Genomic DNA, 8,488 nt, shown 5'->3' with positions numbered 1-8,488 from the left:
AACTAGGAGTGGGCAGAGGAGTATATAGGTCTTTCTTCTTGATTTTTGGTTTTGAAATGTTATAGGAAGTGCAGGATATGATGTATTTCCCAACATTATGTTGAAGGTTTGCTCAATAAAAATACTTTTGCAACACTACCATTGTTTTCTCTACCCCGGAGTGTCCAGCAAACGGGCTATAGTGTGGTTTCAAAATCATCATGGAATGCTCGCTTGTAGGAAAAACTAGGTTTCCCATGTGGCATAATAGTTTGTCCTGAAGGTGAAAATATGGAAATTTCTTGCCTTCCAAGAGCATCTATTAGGTGTCACCAAATTCAAGATTTCTCTTTTAAAGTTGCAGCCACTCTAAAGTCTTGTGTACATAAGAATCGAGCATAGTGGTTAGTGTAATGATCGGTGGTTAGCTAAGACATTCTGCAACATTATTTCCATTTCCATTTTTGTACTTGATGTTAAAATGGAACTGTCGCATATATGTAGACCATTCCTCATGGCGATCATTCTACAACTTCCCTTGTGTCTCTATGAACTGCAAGGGCCGGTGATATGTGTGGATGACCATTTCCTTCCCTGAAATGTAATGCTTCAATTATCGATAGGCCTATGATATATAATACATCTCTTTGTGATAAGTGGGATACTTCCAGACTGTATTTGAAAGTGTCTTACTTTGATATGCCACCAGATGCCCTTGGTGGGTAAGAACTGCACTAATAACATAGTTGGAGGTGTCTGTCTCAAATTCAAATGGTTGTTGTAGGTATGATAATTTGAGCATTGTTGAAGAGCAGAGGTGATGCTTCAACTCGATAAATTCCTTCTGTTTCTATTCATACCAAAAGAAATTTTCTTTCACTTCACCCTTGGTGACGAATCAAAGATCAAGTGACATGAGAGAATCCAAAAACAATCTTGCGATAGAAGTTGGCAAGACCCAGAAAACTATGGAGCTCTGTTAGAGTGGTTGGGGCTGGCCATAACTTGTATCTTTGTTGGGTCCACATGCACACCCTTCATATTAATGATGTACCCCATATATTGAACCTAATTCATGCAAAAATTGAAATTCTCCAAATTGGCACACAATGTGTTATCATAGGGTTTGGAGTACCTATCGGATATGGTGTATGTGCTCTTCCTAACTCTGAGTCAAGATTAGGATGTCATCCATGAAAGCTACCACGAACGAGATGGTAAAGAGACACAAGAATTCTTACATCAGCCACAAGAAGGTTTCGAGGAAATTCGTCTACCTGAAAGGAATGACTATTCATTCGAAAAGGCCCTCCTTGGAATATTTCAAGGCAGTCTTCCACATATCAGAGGTGTCAATTGGTACCTAGTGCTACCCAAAATTCAAGTAAATATTGCTGAAATATTTCCCCCCCTTGAGGTGGTCAAGAAAGTCATCAATCCATGTGAATGGATACCTATTCAGGACAATGATATTATTCAACACCAGATAGTCAATACAAAGTCTCCAAGTGCCATATTTCTTCTGTACCAACATGACCAGGCTTCCATATGGTGATGAAATTGGCCTGATGTTCCCTTTCTACAACAACTCTTGAATTTGCCTCTTAATTTCGTCGTTCTCTAGAACAGAGCATTAGTAGATTGGTCTTTTGGGTAGTGGCATGCCCGGGGTCAAATCGATGGAGTGCTTGACCTAACAGTGTACCCCTATGGGTGAGGAGAATATGTCCGTGTACTCTTCCACAACCTTGTCCATCTATCGCTACCATGCAGACAAGCCATGTCCTGAGGTTGTGGATGTGGCCACAATCTTCTTCTTCCTGAGGATGAATCATAAGGAAGATAAATTTCCTGGTCTAGGAAATGATTTTGTTTCATCGCTTCACAAAGATCAAAGAGATGGCAAGAGGTAGTGCTACATCTGGTATCCTATATAACTTATTTCCCAATGAAATAATGAGAGTGCAAGGACTAGATTCATACATAGAATGACACTTCCACAAGTATGGTTGGCATAATAATACATCACAGACTTCAAGAGGAGCAACATCACACAACACCAAATGTGTGAATGACTTGATGGTGTAGGGAACGTAGCACTATTTACTAACGCGAAGATCTCTCCCTTGGTGAGGCCACCTGATGGTGTACCACTGTAGGTGTGTTGTTTTTGGTAGGCCCAACCACTTCACAACCTCTGCTTAAATGAGGTTCTTTTAGCTCCCACTATCGACAATGAACTACAATAGAGAACCCTTCAGCCACATCTGTGAGTGGAAGAGATGCTCCCCCTCATATAGATCTTTGGGCTCAACTAGTGAATGCCAATATTGCAGTAAGAATGTTGCAACTCCTGGGCTGCCAACTTTACTTTTATCAACCCGGTAGTTTGTAAAAAACTTGGAAGCGTCGATGTTGTATGCACGAGTACTAGTTCTCACTGCAGGTTGTCACTTGGTCAGCTAGCACAAGATCACTAGGAGCTCAAGCCAACTTCTATAGATTTCAGAAGAAGCTCTATGTGTGATGAAAGGAAAAAAATAGTACTCTACAGATGCTATTCTAACTGCAGAAAGGAGAAAGACTGGAATGTAAAGCAAAACCTAGTAAACCCTAACTAACAAGCTAATTCTACTTTCACAAAAAACACTATGAAAACCATGAAAGAAATGCCATTACCTACTCAAGGAAGTAAACAACACCTAACCATGCTATTTCTGGAAGTAAATAAGCAAAAAACATATTTTTGGATTTTTATGTGTTTTTATGTGAATTTAACATGCATCTAATTTATTGTGTGTGAGTGTGGCAGCGAACAGGTGGCGTTAGAGGGTAGTTTTGGAGCTTGGGAGGATGTAGGATGATGTGGATGGGTCCTAGGAAGTCTTAGGTGGCCTTCTGGAGGCTTTTCCCACTCTCAGCCTTCAAAATAAAGCATAGAGGAAAAACTACAGGAGGAAAATAGGGAAACTACAGGAGGAGGCCGAGAGAAATTTTCACTGTTTTGAGGGTGTGAGAGTGGGTGGAAAAGGTGGATGAAGGTTGGAATGAGGTGTTAGGGCACCTAAGGTCTACCATGAGTCACCAGGAGAGAGAAAGATGATTGGGTTTGCTCAAGGAGAGAGGAAGAAGTTCTATGAAAAATGAAGGAAACTAGGGCAGAATTGAGGTGAGGTTTGGGAGACCTATAGGGCATGGATCAGATGGAGGGTGTGATTTCTGGTAAGCTAGCCTACTGTTGGAATATATATGCTGCATAGCAACTGACAGTCAACCAAGAACATCAAGCAACAAATGAAATTAGTGCATCCTAGGAAAAACAGAGTTTTGCATTAGAATGGCCTAGACTATGATGTGTTGAAGGAAATGCTGGTGAATGTTGTAAGAAAGGAAAACATGAAAGAGGACTATTGCAAATCAGGAAGTGAACATGATAAAATAGATCTAAAGCAAAGAAAAACTGGACTATCAATCTACTAGAGAGTTGCAAACACTAGAAGTCCTATAAATGAGGAAAATCTGTGTTTTTGGTGTAGCAAGAGAGTCTTTGCCTCAAATCATGGTCCCGGAGGGAGGAAGAGAGGCCAAGGAACTACTGCTAGGATTTTGAATCTTTTCTGATCACTACTTAACCTGCTACAGAAAGCACAAATGGAAGCAAACTACTAAATCATCAAAAGAAACCTATTCATAACCATAAGGAAAATACTTCTAACAACAAACTAATCTACCAACTGAAGTAAAGCATACAAATACAAGTAAATAGAAGCTTGGCTGCTTGGATTGGGCCCTAACCCAAGAGCTTCAGCCCTCTAAGGTAACTCAATGCTCGCTCAAAAAGGATTCCATCTTCATTATCAAAACAATAGCAAGATTACATGAAACTGTCACAAAATAATAAGCTCCAAATTTGAGCAGAGTTTACACAAGCCAAAAAAAAATCTAACCCTAGTGAGGCCCTAAGCTTCCCTACTTATACATCTGAAGCTACCAACAGCTTCCTTAAAATCAGGGAGGCTTGGCTCCCAAAACTTGAGATAACTATCAATCATCCTCCACTTGCTCGGCTGCCTTCTAGTGCATGATTCGGCTGCTTGTACTCCAAGTTGAATGAAGGGGAATTCAAAGTGAGGAGTAATAAATGAGGAGGATTCCATCCTATAAGTCCTCTCCTCTATCTACTTCAAGTTATTGCTGAAATTTGACCACTAGATCCTTGAATTTGACCTCGAAATCCATCAATAATCTGCATTAAATACATGTTAGACCGCATGGCATCATAACTAACTCAACTTTGCCTATAAGCATAAATATAATCAGAAAATCATACAATAAGCTAAGAGAATGGTTGATTTGAGTAGGTTAGAAGGTAAAATGAGCCCATATAATTACCCATTTATGAGGCTCATCATCACCCCCTATTGAAGGTGTTGCTCATCCAAAGAGCAACCTAGTCAAGCTCTTCCTCTTTTATGGCCCTGGTGGCCTCCCTAGCATCACAAGCCTCTGTTGTGGTATGCTCATGTTCTCCATAAAATACTGCCTTTCTGTCTATGTCCTTCCATTGCTCCTCCTCTTCTTTTTCTCTTCTACCTTCCAACATGCCTAATATGAGTGGAGGACTCAGTTTGAGGCCAATACAGTTGACGTTCAGCCTTTGCATGGATCGCTTGTACATTGGCACTCTTTTTAATGCCTCCTTCAGCCTCATGGGGGAATGGTATTCCATGATCTGCAAACTATGAGGTAGGGTGTTCCATCTTCTCATGCATACATGCACACTGTCCTCCCCAAGTAGCCTAAACATATCTTCAAAGTGTGCAATGGCTTTTTCTTGATTGGCTAGATATTTAGGGGAAATTTGAGGGTCATTAGCAAGAAATTTGTGTGTGCTGATGAGTGCCATAGGATTTGATGGCTCAACTCTTATCATTAATGGCTCATTCTACTTTTTTATCAACAATCTTTTCATTTCTGTTGCCCTCAATTCTTCATGGTTCATCCATGATGCTATGGCCATTAATTGCTGATCCCCTAGCTTGGCATTAGGGTCCCACACATTCATGTCTGTGAGGGCCATGTTGTGTAGGTAGAATTCAACCATCTTTGCTTTATCTTCTGAGGTGCTTTGGTCACACAAATCCATGAACTGCTTGTAATCATGGAATTGAAGCCATTTATCCTTCATATAGAGGCCATAAGATTTGGAATTGAAGCCATTGATCCTTCAGATAGAGGCCATAATATTTGGCTGGTGTTCTACATTGTAATGCTTCCATTGATAAGCTGGTCATGTATGCCAAATGAGTCTCTTTTTCCTACAGCTACCTCCTTAGCAATTCATTCTCATTTTCAAGGTGGCTTCTTGTAATGGCTTCTCTATCTCTAAGAGCACTCAATTCTCTGCCCATTTCCCTGAGTTTGTTTTCCATGTGGCCAATATCCTCAACTCCTTTGGACTCGGCTATCTGCATCCACCTATGTGTTCTCACTCTTTCTTTCTCCAATTTGAAAAACAGTTGAATGGAAAATTTCTATGGGATTATCCTACCTCCCTCAAGTAGATTGTAATAAGAGGCAAGATTAAGCTGGGGGTTAGGTTCTTGCATCTCTTGTGCTTCCTCCTTCACTTATGGCTGTCCTCCTATATTTTTCTCAAGCTTTTGTGTCTCCTGTAGTTTGGATAGTGTCTCCTGTAGGACTGTTTCAGCCTCCTCTAGGCCTGGTTTAGGGTCTTGTAGAACTGCCTTTCCCTTCCATGTAGAAGATCTTGGAGTTCCCCTTTCATAGGTTATAGGTGTCTTGGAAGGAGATTCTTTCACCTTGGCAGATGGTGAATCTTCAATGGTAATGGGAATCTTTGAGGAGGGCTGAGCTTTTCCTATTTTAATTCTTGTGCTTTTCCTTGCCTTGAAATACATGGAGGTCTTTCGTTTCCTCTTCTGCTTCTGCTTGATTGGTGTACTAACGTCAGTGAGGGCAACCGTTGCTTCTCTTTCCCAGGTTTTAGGGGACTCTTCTCTTTGCTCTGCCCTCTGTTCCTCCTTTTCTCCTTCTTCTGTCTCTTTTCCTTCCTCCTGCTCTGTCCCTTTAACTTTTCCTTCCTTTGTTTCTTTCCTTTCTTCCTTCCCTTCTTGCTCTGCTATGTCACCACTAGCTTCATCTTCTCCTCCTTGTTGTTCTTCCTCCATAGTGACAGCAATACTGACATCATAGGTTAATTCCTTGATGTCATCCTCAGCTGTCATATTTCTGAAAACTTCCCATGCTATAGGGAGTGTAAGGGTATGGAGGGATTCTTTTACTAGGATCTTGATTAGGCTATGGTGAGCATGCTGCTATGAATTTCCTTCTTGTACCTTGGTGCTAAAGTCGATAAGGGACTGAAGGAGGAAGTAAGGGATACTGAGCTTTTGAGGTGCTGGGGTATCCATGCCATATCTCAAGTCATGGAGGATTCTAAAATGATATCCATAAACAATGTTGTGCCTCCCCTCACAAGAAATGTATTTGATCACTTGGTAGCTAACCTCATTCTAGGGATATGGTATAATAGCCCTCCTAATTCCATTTTTTTCTTCAACAGGGGTTTCATTATTTTGGAAAAATTTCTTCTTGGAAGCCTGCCCAATTGGTTTCTCATCTTTACTCCAAGGTAGCCCAAGAGGAAGGGTTGTGACCCTACTAATGAATTCAGGGGTTATTTCAATGGAGAGGCCTCTAATGGTTACAGTGGCATGAGTTCTTGTGTGAGGGACCAGAGAGGGAGAAAATTCTTGGGAAATTTCATCATCAAACCCTCTAAACTTTTCAAACAAATTCATCCAGTTTTCCCTTGTAAATATGTCCACCACTTGAGGATGTGCGTGGAGTCTAGTGGAGCTAGTGGGCTCTTTTCTCATAAACCCCCTATCATACTGCCTATACTTCTTTTTAAAAAACAAATATGGAGGTGGAGACAAGGATTTTAAGTGAAAATAGGAAAACAGAGGGGGTTGTGTTTTTCTTTTAACAGTGTTTCCTTTTATGTATTGTTACCCTCCTAAAGACTTATTTTATCCTCAAATTGAGACCACTTCCTTCATATATTGATATTTAACAGGGGGCATTCATGGACCCTACCTCCTTAGACTGAAATTCATGCCAAAAATCGTGTTTTCTCCCTTCAAAATGACTCATTGCCCCTCCTGTAGAAGCCCGTTGTCCCTCCTGTAGATTTCCTGTAGGTGCTCCTGTAGAAAATGTCGAGAGCAAGAATATGGAGGAAATCAATGGAGGATGGTGGTTACAAGGCTGTGGGGGCACAAGAAGACTACTGTGTGGCTGAGTTACGAGGAGAAAATGAAGAAAAGGTGGTGAGAATGCACGGGGAGGAGTGCTCATTACCTTTTATGGATATTTCCAGTTATGAGTGCTGAGCTGGCAAGGTGTACGTTGCCTAAATTAGGACCATTGGCCCCAACCTACTTGGTCATCATGACCCCTCCTAGTAATCATCCCTCATTATTGCATCGGAGTTAACTCTTCCTCCCACTAACTATCCTTGGCATCTTTTGCTTGATTTAACTGTGCGCATGTGTGGGTGACATCTTAGATAAGTGGAGTCAACTAAATGAAGGTGGCCAAGTTAACTAGCCACCTTTCCCTCGTTTGATTTCAACCATCTCGTTGCCTTCGTATGACTCCTAATTACACAAATGCAAATACAGGAGTGACTTAGTTACTTACCTGTGATCCGAGTGTATTTGCTGTGAGGTGCTGTGGTTTTCTCTGCTGCATGCCTTCATTTTCCTTCATGCATGTTGTCTCTACTTGCTGATGTGTGTGTTGTGCTTTTGCAAGTTCCTCCCTTGTTGGAGCTGAGCTGCATGTGCGTTTTCATCCTGCAGATGTGCACTGTTTTGCTGCTGGTGCTGGACTTCTATGGGATCAGCTGCTACATGAATTCTTACACGAGCTCTTGTAGCTACTTCTCCCCTTGAAACTTTAGCTTTTTCCTATGCTTGGAGCTCGAGAATGATGCCAGAGGTGTAGATAAAGATGAAGGGATAGTAGGTAAGCTTCAGTTAAGGTTATGGTGCCTTTTCCTCTCTTTTGTTTTTTTTTGAAGCAGAAAAACTATTTTTCTATGTTTTTTTCTTGGACAGGGAAAAACATAATGATGCTTGGAGTGTGATACAAGCTTGGAAATGATGCCAAGGAGGCTTGAAGATGGTTAGAGGGATCATAGGTTCCTCATGAAGCTATTCTTGTCCCTCAAACTACCTCCTGTAGACACTTTTGGCTCTCTGTAATTCTTACAGGAGCCTCCTATAGAAAACACAGAGCCTCCTGTAGAAAACACAGTTTTGGAAAAAGAGGTATAGTGGGGTGAAAGAGATGCCAAAAATGATGGAGGAAGGTGTGGAGAAGATGAGATGGGTGCTGGTATGAATGTCAAGGTTCCCTTGGCACCTTCTTCTGCTCCCTGTAGTCCTCTTGCAAACTTGCAATGCAATAAAAATTTATT

This window comes from Pinus tabuliformis, chromosome 5_2 (genome assembly GCF_031772625.1).
Source record: "Pinus tabuliformis cultivar Carrire ecotype Pingquan chromosome 5_2, CPIR1, whole genome shotgun sequence".
NCBI classification, from domain to species: domain Eukaryota; kingdom Viridiplantae; phylum Streptophyta; class Pinopsida; order Pinales; family Pinaceae; genus Pinus; species Pinus tabuliformis.
Note: the sequence above shows the minus strand (reverse complement) of the source record.